Raw genomic sequence first — 15017 nt, 5'->3', positions numbered from 1 at the left:
ACCTTTACAACAGGGAGCACACTGCAGCTCTTTACGAGTGGTACTTCTTTGAGGCAGGAATCTAGGAAGAGTTTAAAAACTGTACCACTATGCCAAATGTACGGTGATATAGAGATAATAGCTAAAGTGATGATTGAATTCCAAACTCTCCCTGATTTCAAATGAGATTCAGTCACATTTTTCACACAGATGTACTGCTCTGACAGAACTGAGCAGAACTTCCAAAATTCAGGATGATTTTTTATTCTAGATACTAAGACTACACAAAGTAATTCTGTGTACTCATTCAGTCAGCTCTGCTCATTACTCTCAAAGACTTTGAGACAGTGTATATGACACTGACCCAATAAATGAGTTCCTCTGACACCACTGAAATAAATTCTCTTATCTGGAATTTCATTTGGACCAAGTATTGTTGAGATAGCTTTATGCTGGCATCCAAGACCCAAAACAGGAGCCCAGTGACAGGCTGGCAGCAAACTCACAGGGTAACACAGCCAACACTCTTCCAGCTCTGAGGGGAATTGCCCTGCCCACCTGTTTTCAGAAGCACTCTTTCATGAGTTCCTTCCTTGTAAGGCCACGTACAGAAGCTATTCAGTGCCATGAGATATACAGCCATCCATATATATATATACTCACACCTACACGCATATATATGTGTATAAAATCAATAGCACATCAGTTATAGTGCTGCACATCTCAAACCAGTAATCTCACTCCATTGCATAACGTTCTCACTCCAAACCATAATGCTGTCAAAAGCCTAAAAATCACCATTTTTAACTTTCTTCTATTTTCAGACATGTAATGACAGACATACTTCACACAGGCACAGCCTAAAAGAAGAAATACAATACCATGTTTTCCATAGCCAGCCAATGCATCAGAGAACTTACTCTGGAGATCAATATATATTTCCATAGGACACTGACATCCATCCCCAAATATACATGTTGGAACCAAAAAAAAAAAAAAAGGTGTTAAGAATAATAATATTTATATTTCTTACTATGTGATACTTAGTTCCTGGCAAAAGGTGCTTCTCTGTGGGTTGGACCCATTGTGATTTACATTTTCAGAACACTTTCAATACATTAAATAATCTAAGTTAATTAAAGAAGACTAGAACCATGACATAATTAAGTACCAATTACACTCCCATCAGCAGAAGTGAATGACCCTCAGGTCTTCTGGGGGACTTCCAGCACTGCTCCCAGGAAGGTACAAGAATGGCTCACACCTGGGGTCAGAAGAGCTCCTGTTCTCCCTTCTGACTCTGCCTCTTTACAGAGGCATACCTTGTAGCTCTTGAGGTGCAGAAATTAGTTTTTAAGAACATAATCCCAACACAGTAAGATCCTGATCCAAATTCAGATGAAATTACACTTCTGGAAATACAAATCTTTTAAAATCTTGCCATATTCTCCAAAACTGATTTTCTTAAAGGTTTTTTTGTTTTTTTTTTTTAATGACAGTATTTAGGTCCTGTCAAAGGAATTGAAAATGCCTGTCCATAAAACAGCTTTAATGGCCATTTACTGTTCAGTCACTAGGCTGAAATCATTTCTCTCTGGCTAAAGCATTCTTCTGGCAATGTGACTAAGAAGTCTTTTTCCCCTGTTGGACTCCCATTGCTACCATTGACATTGTGGTGTGGATTTTGTCCTCTAGTAGGTCAGAAGAAGACCCCTAATTATTTCATATGAGTCACTGAATCTAACCATTTCCAGTTTGTGCATAATTCTTTAGACATAATTTAAACTTGAGAGAAAACAGGAAGATTTCCAATTCCCATCTCAGTTCCACCAGATACACAATTCCCCAAATGTATTAGGCCTCTGAGAAAAAGATTAGCTTAAAACACAGATTAATAGTTTCTGGAGACATAAAGCCTCTTTTTTCAAGATGATTTCATCAGTAGCTTGTTCCAATACTTAAGTCTTTTTCCCAAGCACACCAGCTGCACCAATCCATTTCCAAGATAGACCCTACCCACAAACATATGATGAACTAAAAAATGGAAGTGTTTTTTGCTAGTGATTTCAATTTTCACTTACTATTGCTCGTGAAACTTAAAGTGAACTCCAGAGAGTTCACTTAAATAAATCTAAAAACACAGAAGTTGTAGACATAAATAAAAGAGCTAACTACACAGCAATACCAAACACAGCTGTTTATGGACCTGAAATAGCCTGCACTATAGCAGAGAAGCACTCCTTGAACTAAGCTTTATTCACATATGCATCCATTTCTGAGATGGTACACGAGGCCAGGAGAAGAGACAGAAGACCAATGGGAGAGGTACTTCACCCCAGAGTGGCAACTGAAGAGCAGGTAGGATACCCAAGTAAACCATGTTTAGCCAACGTATGGACATCCTTCGTCTTTTAGTGGATGAACATGAGTTATTTTTCCATGCTCCCTCACAATCCATGTTTCCATTGCTGAAGACAAAATCCCATTAGTTTTTAATCTCTACATCACTTTTCACCCTCTGCCATTAACATAATTGAGAAAAGAAATGATAGAGGAGATACGATGCATAGCCAAAAATTTCTCATCTTTGAGGTCTACTGTGAATGATTCATTCCTGTATCTCATTTGAGCCCTAGGACTCTGTCAGCATTCAAACATGCACCGCAGTTGAAAAATCAATAGTCTTCTACCCAGGAGTAAGTCTCTTCTCATATCCTGTGCTGATGTGTTCTGTAACCTCTGACAAGACCACTTTCCTCTTTGGCTCCTGCTCTGTCTACCAGCAAAAATGTGTGCAATAGCAGCCTAAAGAAAGTGCAATATCAATTCCCAAAGGCAGGGGAGCTGACACTCCTCTCCACTGAGCACTTTCCTGCACTTCCTCCATCCTATGGGGCTTCCAGCAGCAGATGAGATGTACTTGCCTCCTTTGGCCATCCTACCCTTGCCCACCTTGGCCAACACTTTCTCTGGAGAGCCCCATGAGCTCCCCAGGGCAGCACAAAGCAGCTGAGGAGCAAGTTGTGGCAGCTGTCTTCCTATCTTGATTCCCTTTCCCTACCAAACCCCATCCAAGCCATATGAGCTGAGCAGGCATTTGCCAGCACAACACCTGCTGTAGAGCCAACCAGGGCCTATGCTCATATTATCACTACAATTTAGAGCCCCAATTTGTATATAAGTATATGGGTAACTTACTGGCTTCATAGTCACGGTATTTCTGAGAACTGTGACAATTGCATTAAAAAATGGGAACATTTACATGGATCCCTATGTAAGATCATAAATCAGGCTTCTACCAGACAGTACTGTTTCTTAATCTCTTAACAGTTAGCACCCATACTGTTTGGGGTGCAAGAGATCTAATTTGTCACCCTTATGGTTTCCAGCAGCAGCAGGGTAAGAGCAGCCATTTTAATTAAAAGTTTATATGCAAACATATCTCACCATTTCTGCACGTCAAATGGTTCTCCTCACCCTGTGGATTTCCCTGCTGCTGGTCAAAGCAAAATGCTTGCCTTTGCAAAATTGCACATTTTGTCAAAACACCACAGGAAAACAGCAGTGATTTTCACAGTTTCATCCTGGGCTTCTGTGGAAGCAAATTTCTTCATTCCATGGATGATTCTGTCTGGGGTTGAGGCTTCTATATCTTCACATCATTAGTTTGCAATTGCTTAGAAACAAAGACTGTTTTCTTCTGCGTTCATGCCTAGTACATTCAGGCCTAGTACAACAGATATCTCAACATTAAAATACTGAAAAAATGATAAAAAATCTTGGAAATATTTTCTTTTTGAATCATTTTACAGTATTATGGCATATAGTGAAAGAAAATATACAAAGCCATAATTGCACAAGCTATGCTAATTATCAAATGTGAGAAATAATACAAATAAATAAATGCCTGGTTTAAATGCTGTGAGTATGTCTGTTGAGTTTCTTTTATATTTCTTCTTTTTTCTACTATTATTTTTTTCCCTCATACTAATTTCCATTTCTGGTTCTTCCCTTCCCCATGCAGCTCTCTAAGATGGACTATTGTCTCTTCTTACTGTGTGGCTACCTAAACCACATTCTCAGCAGGCAGCTGCTATAATTGCTGATGTAAATTCTTTCCATAAACTAAAAGAAAAAAAAAAGTTTAGAATGATTTTATTCATAGCAGCGCATTGCAGTAGATGAGACTAATACCATCTACCCCTTGTATCATTCTGTTCAATGCAAATTCATTACTGTGTTGTTTTGCTTTAGCACAGATTAAGCCCATTGAGTATAGTTTTCTGCAAGCATGTTTAAGAAAACCTCAACATCTCCATAAAGCCCTCTGATTTTGTGCTGATGTGGGAACTGATGATACTAGCTCAGTGGGAATCTTTATTGTAAGAAGTACTTTTGAGAAGCTTTTTAGTTGCAGGGTAGGGTATTGTGTTTCACTGAGTTTCAAACATTAAATCATAGAATCACAGAATCATTAAGATTGGAAAAGCCCTCCAAGATCACCTGGTCCAACCATTCCCCTACCGCCAATGTCACCCACTGAACCATGTCCCTAAGCACCACGTCCAACCTTTCCTTGAACACCCCCAGGGACGGTGACTCCACCACCTCCCTGGGCAACCTGTCCCAATGCCTGACTGCTCTTTCTGAGAAGAAATGTCTCCTCATTTCCAACCTGAACCTCCCCTGGCACAACTCGAGGCCATTCCCTCTAGTCCTATCACTAGTTACCCGTGAGAAGAGGCTGACCCCCAGCTCCCCACACCTTTCTTAGATTGCTAAGAGAAGAGGAAAGATACCTGTTTATAAAGCTTGTACACAGTTGAAAGAATGTCTTTGAAAATCAGTGTATATAATTCTAGACTCCATAAGGATGAAGAAGCAGACAACAGGGAGGAGAAAATTTGGGAGAATCCAGCAGGAGCCTTCCTTCCAGTGCTGGAGAGAAAGTAACTGAGAAGGCAGAGCCAGGCCTTACAGAGGTGCCAGGCAGGAATACGAGAGATGATGGTCATAAATTGAAATAGGGGAGGTTTTGACTAGTCATAAGGGAAAACCTTTTCATTGCAAGAACAGTCATCATTGGAAAATGTTACCCAGGAAGTTGTGATATCTCCATCCTTGGAGGTCTTCAAGTATAAGTAGAGAAAGTCCAGAGCAGCCTTGCCTGTATTCTTTGCTGACTTTACTTCAAGCAGGAGACTGGGCTAGAGACTTCCTGAGGTCCTTTCCAGCCTCAGTGATTTAATGATTCGGGCTTGACAAAATGATGCCTAAAATAATCATTTATGGTGTGTTTTGACTTGCAGTTTTGCACTATGAAAATATAGGCATGGGATATACAGGCTACAATATCTACTGATGGGGGGGAACAGGGTTAATAAGAAGAAGAAAATTTGTTTATTCACTGCTGAAAAAAAAAAAAAAAAGTCAATGCCAAGCATTTTCATCAAAAACAGAACACTGAAATTCCAGTCCCTACTCCAGTGACTTTTTATAGAATCTGGAGTAAGCCCAATAGAAGAGAATAAGGAAAGAACTAATTTAAAATATTTTTGTGAAATATGGATGTTTTCCAGCCCCAAACTCCACCCCAAACTGCATTCCTCTGTCACCAGGTATCTTCTGCCTCAGCAGTGGTGAAAGGTAAATGACAAAGGTGGAGATATTTGCCACTCGCTGGCCTGGCCTTTCTCCTCTATTCTTCTCAAGGCACTCTGCTGAGGTGCAGAGGCTGGAGTTCATGTTCTCCTGGTCTCTCCTGTCCCCTGTGAACGCTTGTCTATTGAATAAAAGGTCACCACTTCTTTTCTTCTAGTGCTTTCTGCATATTTTGAATCTAGACCAAAGAATTATTTTTCTTTTTACTTTTTCCTGTGGAAATTAAATACATCTCTTCACTTCAGACTTTTTTTACAAATAATGTGTTGAAAGCAATTCCCCTCCTCATAAACACTTATCAGAAAGGATTGGATGGGCAGGCTCCTCAGCCAGCACAAACGTCTGGGCTCTGTTGCTTATTATGGAACTGTACCCCAGCTGAAGGCCTCGGCTGAAACACAAATCTAGCAACTGGTCTGATGGTCCTCCTGCTCATGCCAAGACTGCCAACACCTGACCTCTCTGTAGTGATAAAGTTCACAGGCAAAAATCACATGCACAGCCCCCCATCACTGCTTAATGTACCCAGACGTCTGGAGCCAAACAGTGGGACATCTGTTTTCATCAAGCAACCTTTCATACTTAGTGGATATATTTGGCTGCCTTGTGTTGCATTCAGGTGTGGTGTTCCAAATACAGGCAGACGCTAATGTATTTATTTCAATGCACAATTATTTAACTGCAGGCAGCTGTGACATCCAAAAACTGGCGTGCACAATTCCCTGGAGTGCCACATCTGCATTTATTGAAAGATTCCACATCGGTATACACAAGATGGTGTTTGCATATGTTTGGAGCTCTGCACCACCTGTACATATACTGAGATATCAAAAAAAAAAAAAAAAAAAGGCATTAGATTTGTTGTATTTCTCACTCTTAAATGACTGAAAGGTAAACACATATGGACAAACGCAGTCCTTTTCCATTTCTTTTAGAAAGAGAATGAAATAATACATTCACCCTTCTTGGCACATCAAAATCAGCAAAAAAAAAAAGATATATGTTCAGGGGAATGTTTGCCTGTTCTTAGTTCCCAGCACACATTCAGAGCTCAGAGCTTCAACAGTTCTTGGTACAGCAAAAAACTCTCTTTAGTCTCTCTTGATAGTTGTTAAGGCCACCCCATTACTCTTCCAAATTATGCTTAATTTTCCATTATCTTATTTTCCAATTAGTCTGTTGTTCACCTCTAACAACCTTGTTGCATAAGTTGTTTTTGCTTGAATAACAATGATGAGCAAGATTGTCATTCTGTTGGGAGATGTTTCCTAAACAGCTTTTTTTATCATCCCTCTCAGTACTTTTTCCTAAGCTGTCTATCTTTTATCATTGCCTTTGTCTTCATTTGCACTTGTTTGTGATCAAATGACTTCAGTATTTAGCAAGCTCCTCATCCTCTTAATTTCTGTATTTCTATATTTTAGATTTGAACACAGGAAATCTCAAATGATCCTCTGAACAGCCCATTTGTCTTCCACAAGTGTTATTCTTGTTGCAGTGTGTAACTGCCTGCCGTTCTTGAATGAACAGCAATCCATTAATCCTCACAATGAAGCTCTGCATCTATATCTTTCTCCTCAAAAGTCCATGAAACCATGTTGTTTGCCCAATAGTCAGCGGTGACCTTCGAGCTTGCTACTTGATTGAAAGAAACGATTTTTCTGATCTTTCCAATGTTAATTTATTAGTACGGGAAAAAGAGAAAGAAAGAAAGAAAGAAAGAAAGAAAGAAAGAAAGAAAGAAAGAAAGAAAGAAAGAAAGAAAGAAAGAAAGAAAGAAAGAAAGAAAGAAAGAAAGAAAGAAAGAAAGAAAGAAAGAAAGAAAGAAAGAAAGAAAGAAAGAAAGAAAGAAAGAAAGAAAGAAAGAAAGAAAGAAAAAGAAAGAAAGAGAAAGAAAGAAAGAAAGAAAGAAAGAAAGAAAGAAAGAAAGAAAGAAAGAAAGAAAGAAAGAAAGAAAGAAAGAAAGAAAGAAAGAAAGAAAAAGAAAGAAAGAAAAAGAAAGAAAAAGAAAGAAGAAGAAAGAAAGAAAGGAAGGAAGGAAGGAAGGAAGGAAGGAAGGAAGGAAGGAAGGAAGGAAGGAAGGAAGGAAGGAAGGAAGGAAGGAAGGAAGGAAGGAAGGAAGGAAGGAAGGAAGGAAGGAAGGAAGTTATTAAAATAAAATAAATTTGTTTATTTTAATGGGTTAAAAATACATGTTCACAGTTCATGAAATCTGTGGAGCCCACTAATCAATTTAAGGCTAAGAGCAAAGCAGTAGGACCTGTTATCAGATTAATGATATAAGGAACATCGACACCAAATTGACACCAGTTTGTTTTTAAGGAACGTTGACACCAATTAGCACCGGAACGTTGACACCAATTAATACAAAAACAAAACAAAGTGAAAAGACAGAGACTCAGACAACGTCCCCCACCGCCAAATGTGAATAGGTCGTTAATCCTAAAATACTCGTGTGGTATTTACAAAATATTTAGACAAAAGGCCAGCTATTGTGTTCCCAGTCTGCTTTTATTATTCTTGGGAGGATGCACCATTATGTCAGCAATAAGGAAAAAGACATAGTTTGGGGATTTTGTCCGTGGAAAGAGAAAAGCAGCGAGCTGTTACAAAAGGGCCACCACAGGCTGCAGCTGTTTAAGGACCCAGCTCCAGCAACACCAGCCAGGAATAAAAGCCACAAACAAATGTAATTTTGCCAGTAAGAAAGTCAACGGGTTTTAACTTACACGAGCAAAATGCCCTCGAAAAGATTCTTTCCCTTGCGGTTGGATGTAACCACGATGCTATATGTGGTGATGTGATGTCATAATGTTAGTGTTCGTGGTTTTGGGTTTTTTTTTGGTGAAAGCGCTTTTTTTAGGAGTGGAATGTACGTAAAAGTTGATATAAAGATATGGAAGAGGCAGAGCTTTGCTGTGAGGTTTGATAAAGGGCTGCAGCCCAGAGGAGCACACGGCTGGTGCAGAGCCCAGTGCCGATGGAGGCCGTGCGTGCCCTCGAACAACCTGTCTTAGAAAGTCCAGACAAACAGCTAGGTCATTCCAAGGCACTTGCTGAAATCTATTTTAATAACCGAGGGCCTCAAGGTGTTGCCAACACTTGGTTCTTATTTATTCTGGTTTGCAACTTTTCTTCAGTCTTGCTGTAATTCCATTTTTTCTGCTGGATCCCTATGGATTTGCAGGATGGTGCCAAACAGATAAATGTTAGACGAGAGCTGTAAGTACCGAACGCTTTCTGCTGCTCTCTGGACCATGACACACACGGGTGCCTAGTTTCAGGATTGTTGCTGAATTTTCAGTAGTTCCTCTCCACTGTGCCACACTGTCCTTTATACCAATGGCCTGACAACACAGTGATGCTTCTTCTCCACATAACTCAAACCAGAAGATTTGCAGCATTTTGGAACCGCCATATCTCAAGATGCTGTCGCATCCTTCCTTCTAGCAATGAAGATCCTATTAACCAGAAAGTCAGTCAGCTTTTCCACTTTTAGAACTAAATGGAAGGGGAAGAGTTCAAAATGGATGTAGCTGAAAGATGGCATTGTGCATTGGATATCATGTAAAAGTGGGTTTGTGTTGGGATTTATTCTTTTTAAACTGAGCACGGAGGGCAAAAAGCCATTATTGACACTATGCATCATACGTCACAGTATGAAAACATGTCTAGCAGACTGGCAGATGGAGCTGGAATTGCATTCTGTACTTCCATATGTTCCTGTTTAATGGAAGAAGCCCAGAGGTCCAGTCCCGCGGCACCAGTGCAGGCACATAAACCCTGTCACAGGCAGGTTCGGCTCTGAAGGGCTCCAACCCGCCCAGAAGCAGCTGAAGTGCTCCACTGCAGAGTCTTCCCCCCGAGGGAGTGCTCCGTGGTTTAGCTGCATACAGCTCTGCTCACAGATTGTCAGACTAAATGGGGTCAGCGCTACATCCACCCCACAAGGACAACAGCTACCGACTCTCACAATGTACATAGAATCAGTGGTTTTATAATATGAAGATTTGACATCTCTGCTCCAATGCAGCAACTTAGATTTTCATGTAATTCAAAACCTCCTTCAAAGAAGAGAGAAAGAACCAAGCATATTCTTTGACTGAAGAACCTAAATATTTAGTTTTGTTCTTGTTCCTCAAGGTGTTGCCATAGCCCAAACTTACAAATATGTGCAATAATGAAGCTTTTAGATAGCTTTCCCTCTTTTAGGGTAAGAGCCATTTAACTCAGCATTAGACAAGGACAAACACACTGTTTGGCACGAGGAGGACACGCCACCACCCCTGCCTGGCTGTCCATCACCACTCACCCTCCCAGAGGATACAGCCCCTCAGATCTGCTGGAATAGCTGCTGGCATAATCGATCCTTGCAGATTTAATCAAAACTCCAACTAAAATTCACAAGACTGCATTTTTCTGATCTAGTTCTGGTTAGAACCTAGAAGTGGGTGGCAGAGTTTTTGCATGCTGAATTTTGTATCAGCAGAACTGGAAGGGCAGCATCTTCCAAGGTAGGATGGTACCAGGCTGCCCTTGACAAGTGCAGGGCTTCAGGCTTAGAGGTCTGTGTTGGCCAGGACCAGAGAGGAACACAGCCCTTCCTCTGGGAGCAGGAACCTCGGCACAGCCAAGCTGCTTGTAGCATCCACTGGAGCATGGGACAGAGATCATCTCATTTCTGCTAGGCAAGCTAACTGGAGAAGATGTCAAAAAGCTACATCATTTGGCCTCGGTTACCAAGTGTGGTGCTGAGCTGTGACAAGTAGATGCAGCAACTGCCTTGGAGATTGCTTTATTGTCTTTTATGTAGAGTTATTCTGCAGATTGTTTCAGAGCCTGCACATCTCCTGAAGGCCTTGCCTGTTTGTTACTTACTAGGCCTATAACATATTTACTTCTTGCAGATGATTAGCATGTCTCTTGAAAGTATTTTTCTAAAGCTGTCTCTTGCACATGCCTCAAAGCCTAATAAAGTTCTCTGTTTTTGTTAAGCACATGTTGCTGTCTGCTTAACTGTGAAAAACACGGCAGAAAAACAGAGAGGCTGCTGTGACTTTGCCAAAAGGTTTCATATAAGTATTAAAAAAACAGTGAGCCACCAAGATGTCATCATGTTCCTGGTCAGAAAGGAGAGAGAGCTGCACGTAAGGTGTTATTTAATGTAGTGAATAAATTAATCCCCCCCCCAGTATATTTCATCAAGTTAAAGAGGTTCAATACACTTATTGCCAATTACCTGTCCCCTCACATTACGACTTTAAAAACTGAGCAAAACTAGCACTGAAAACATTGGGACATACCAGCGCGAAGATGCCCATCTTCACTTTCCACGGACAGAAGGTTTTAGCAGCTGATCTTTACAACACAATTGAGATGATGTGAGCCCCACTATTTCTTTGGCCTGCTTTCATCCCAGGCCTGGATTTCTTTTGTGGATATCTTGTACTTGTGTTTTCTTTGTGTGGTGCTTGCTTTGTGTAGAAGGCCTGCTGTGTAGCTTTAGAGGATTTCAGCAGAGTGCACCAAACCATGACGTCTATATGACACTTTTCAAACCTGAATTCAAAAAAAAAAAAAAGAGATTTCTCAAGCGATAACCAAGTTCTGGAAGTGCCAGTGATTTATTTGTGCACCTCCCAGATGATGGGTAAATTTGACATCTTAATGTGTGGTAAGATGTCCTGTTCAAATGAACAAGGGACTGCTAAGAGAAGTATCACTGGAATTTGGCTGGGAAAATTGTAGTCAGTCATCCCTACCTAATATTTTCGTGCAGAAGTTCTGAAGCTACTGCTGTTTAGCTCATCTCTGCCAAAGGACTTGACCTCACCATATCACACCAGAACTCTTCCAGAAATGCCCATGTGAAGCATGAAAAAAAAAAAAAAGTATTAACCACAGTACCCATTCTTTTTCATATCTGTCTCTGTTTTCTACTGATGCCAGTCCAACACCCATGCACATCTCTGCCATGCTCTGATGGCACTGGCAGCCACTATTTCTTTTTGTAAAAATGGCAACATAACATAAAAACACCTAATGGTGTTAGGAAAATGTCATCCAATGTATTTAAGTACTTTATCACCTTGACACTAGGACAAAATTAAGCATCACCTTGGGTAAATACAAGTTTTATGCTAACATGCCACCAGCTAAGGAAATGCCAATACAAGACCAGGGAGGCATAACTTCAGCACTGGTTCTACATAGAGGGTTTGGAAATGTTATATTTATTGCCAGCAAACCCTGCACTTCTTACATGTGCAAGTAAGCCCTGTGGACACAGGCAGCCAGAGCTTTCAACATGTCAGAAGTGTGTGCACAGAATTCGATTTGCCTTTCCAAAAGTACAAGATGGATGTCAGCATCCAGCAGTGAGGACATATGTGCCGTGGTAATATTTCAAGCAGGGTATGAAGTGGTGACTAGAGAGATAAGCCAACTCCACAGGAGCAACTTTTTTGGTCACTGAAAGAACAAGGTCTGGACTATTAATTGGGAAGAGTATAGCTGCCTTGGCTCCAACAAAGTTAGAAGGCTTACTTTGCCAAGCCTGCGAGTGAGGATTTCAAGGATTCTGGCCAGGTCTCTACTACAAAGTTTTACAAGCATATCTGGCGTGCGACGAGCATGGAAAAATCACACCTATCAATGCCAGGAACAACCCTGATCTGGGCACAACTGAGAATACTTCTGTTTGTTGAACTCGTGTCGTTGGGAGGTTTTGAGCCGGGCTGGAAGCAAGCCCCGCTAGGTGACTCTGCTGAGGGCTGTGGTGGGGACACTGCCAGGTGGACCTGGGACACCCAACCAGTGCTAAAGCCTCCTGCAGTGGGACGAGGGAGCCTTTGCTGCCAGAGGCTGCTCAAGGGCTTGTTGAGACTGAAACTAGCTTTCCTCCAGGGGCTGGTAAATTCTGGTTTGCCAGCCAGGATAGGTTTAAATCCTTATCTCAGGCTGCAGAGGACTCCTGCTGTTAGGTATTAATAGTGTTTAGAAACAGGAGGGCATGTCAGCAGCCACAGCCTCTGCAAGGCAGAACTGCCTGGACTGAAAAATCTGCAATTATCTAGTTATTAAACTCTGATGGCTCGAGCACTTGTTAATGACTTCTCTACTACTTTGATACTGCATGTGTAACACTGATCGTCCTGAAACCATGGCATTATTGCTCATGTGGAGGGAAAGACTAGCAATGAAAACCAAAAAAAATGAATTACATGAATTCATATTCATTTTGCAGGCCAGTTAGATTGCTTTCAAAAAATGCATGAGTCCCTTTAAAGTTGATGGTAGCAAAAATCACTGATCATTAAATGCAACTATTTACAGTGTGTACGAAGCTGATGATCAGACTCCCTGCTTGCTTAGAACACACATTTTTTTATTTTGCAATGGAAAATCTTATTTACATAGCATCCTTTATGCTATGTAAATGTTTATGATATGTGAATATGCTATTTAGGATGTAGAATTATTAAAGATATGTAAACACTACATTATTTAGCACAGTATGTACACAGCAGTTTCAAAAATATCCAATTAACTATTTTTCTTATCTACAGAAAATATATTTGGGCAGCAAAGGGCAATTCCACCTCACCCAAATGCTGTAATGCTGAATGTAACCAGCCACACTGCCATGAAACCATAGTCTACAGTGTTGACATCAACGTATTACAAAGCCTATCCAAGGACTGAGACCTAGATGAATACACCATTTGAAACTGCCTAGTGAAATTCAGAAGTCTGCCATATTAAAATTCTTAACTAAAAATGGATCTTGCACCGGTGCCATCCTCCCTGAAGACACTGGATTTCAACCACACAGACTATAATAATGGGTTTTCTTTATCCTAATAGTTTTGCCATCCAATCATCACCATTTTTATTGCTATGAAATCTGCATTTCTAAACAGCCTGTCGCTCTAAGTGTTCAACCATCTGGATTATAAAAGGTATTGAAAGCATTTTCTTTAAAGTTTCTGCTATATAAAGAAACACATTCTCCCTGCTCTCCTTTTTTTGATGCTGATTTTTGTATAAAGTTAGAATTGACAGTCATTTTATGGAAGAGACTCTTGTATGCCTTCAACCTTATATGAAGACTAAACCTTTTACAAAGACAAAAACTGCATTACACAGTGCAGCAATTACAGAGATCAGTGCAACACTTCTACTACTTTAATTGCAGAATATAGGAGATGCAATATTACTGCCACTGTGTAATAATCATCCAGCTTTCTTTGAAGTCAATGGTAGACTAGTGTTGCCATCAGTCAGAAACAAATTGGCCTCAAATACTTACCCATTTCAGTAAATTGCTTGTTAGCTTTTCCCATCAAGGTTGCCATTGCCAGACTGAAATAAAACTCACAGTCACTTAGAAAGAAAATGTAGAAGTGTTGAAGAATATGATTTTTTTTTTCTTGTCTGCTTCCTCCAGCCACCCCACAGAGAGGAGAAAGAGAAAAGGCAAAACCAGCAGGCACACAGCTCCCATTGATGGGAGGTAATGAGTAAGAGCCCCAGAGCAGGGTCTGCTGTTCCACAAATAGAGCATCGCCAATGCTAGCAATGGGTAACAGGACTTGCAGCCAGTTTGCAGAGCTCGGGACAAAGGCTTGTCAGGCTGCCTCACCATGCCTGGAGCTTTGCTTTTACTTCAATTTCTTGGTTTTGCATTGCTTTCTTCTGATAGGATGGCTATGGCTAATTTGTTTTAATTGTATGGCAGTTTTATACAGATAGTTGCAACAAGCCGGGTAGAATGAGATATTTACGGCTCACATAATGATGTAGTTCAGAGAAATACAGGCCTGGTATGACAGCAGAGATCCTGAGAAGTAGGGAAAGAGGGTGCTGTGATGTGGAGACAGGTAGGGGATGAGAAGGGTTGGGGCACAGGCTGATGCTAGAGGCTCAGCATCTATAAACAACTCACCCACAGACAGTTAAGTTAAATAAATGCAGACCTGGATCTGAACAAAAACAGCTTTAGGAGCAATGAGAAGAACAAAGAGAATGCATCAAACATATATAAAATACATCACTTTTGGAGTAAATTTGGTTGCATTATGGACTCAGAGAGTTTAATTAAACTAAAGAAGAGCAAGATGTAGATGTGTTAGCAAACACCAAAATTACACCTATGCAGATCCTAGAACGAGGAAGAAGAAACCATTAGAGCCATGCTCCTCCCAGGAGGCACTTGTGTTGCCATACCTACTCCCCGCCAGCCTGAAGCCCAAAGGGAAGGGTGGGAATAACAAAAGGAAAAGGGATAGAAATTTGGAAAGATGTTTGTAAAAAAAATAATATGTTTTTGTTAACATAACTTAGACTTCTTCTCCATAAATATATTCATTTCTTTA

Source organism: Anser cygnoides, chromosome 2 (genome assembly GCF_040182565.1).
Source record: "Anser cygnoides isolate HZ-2024a breed goose chromosome 2, Taihu_goose_T2T_genome, whole genome shotgun sequence".
NCBI classification, from domain to species: Eukaryota; Metazoa; Chordata; class Aves; order Anseriformes; family Anatidae; genus Anser; species Anser cygnoides.
The sequence above is the reverse complement of the archived record's forward strand: the minus strand, read 5'-3'. Positions refer to the sequence as shown.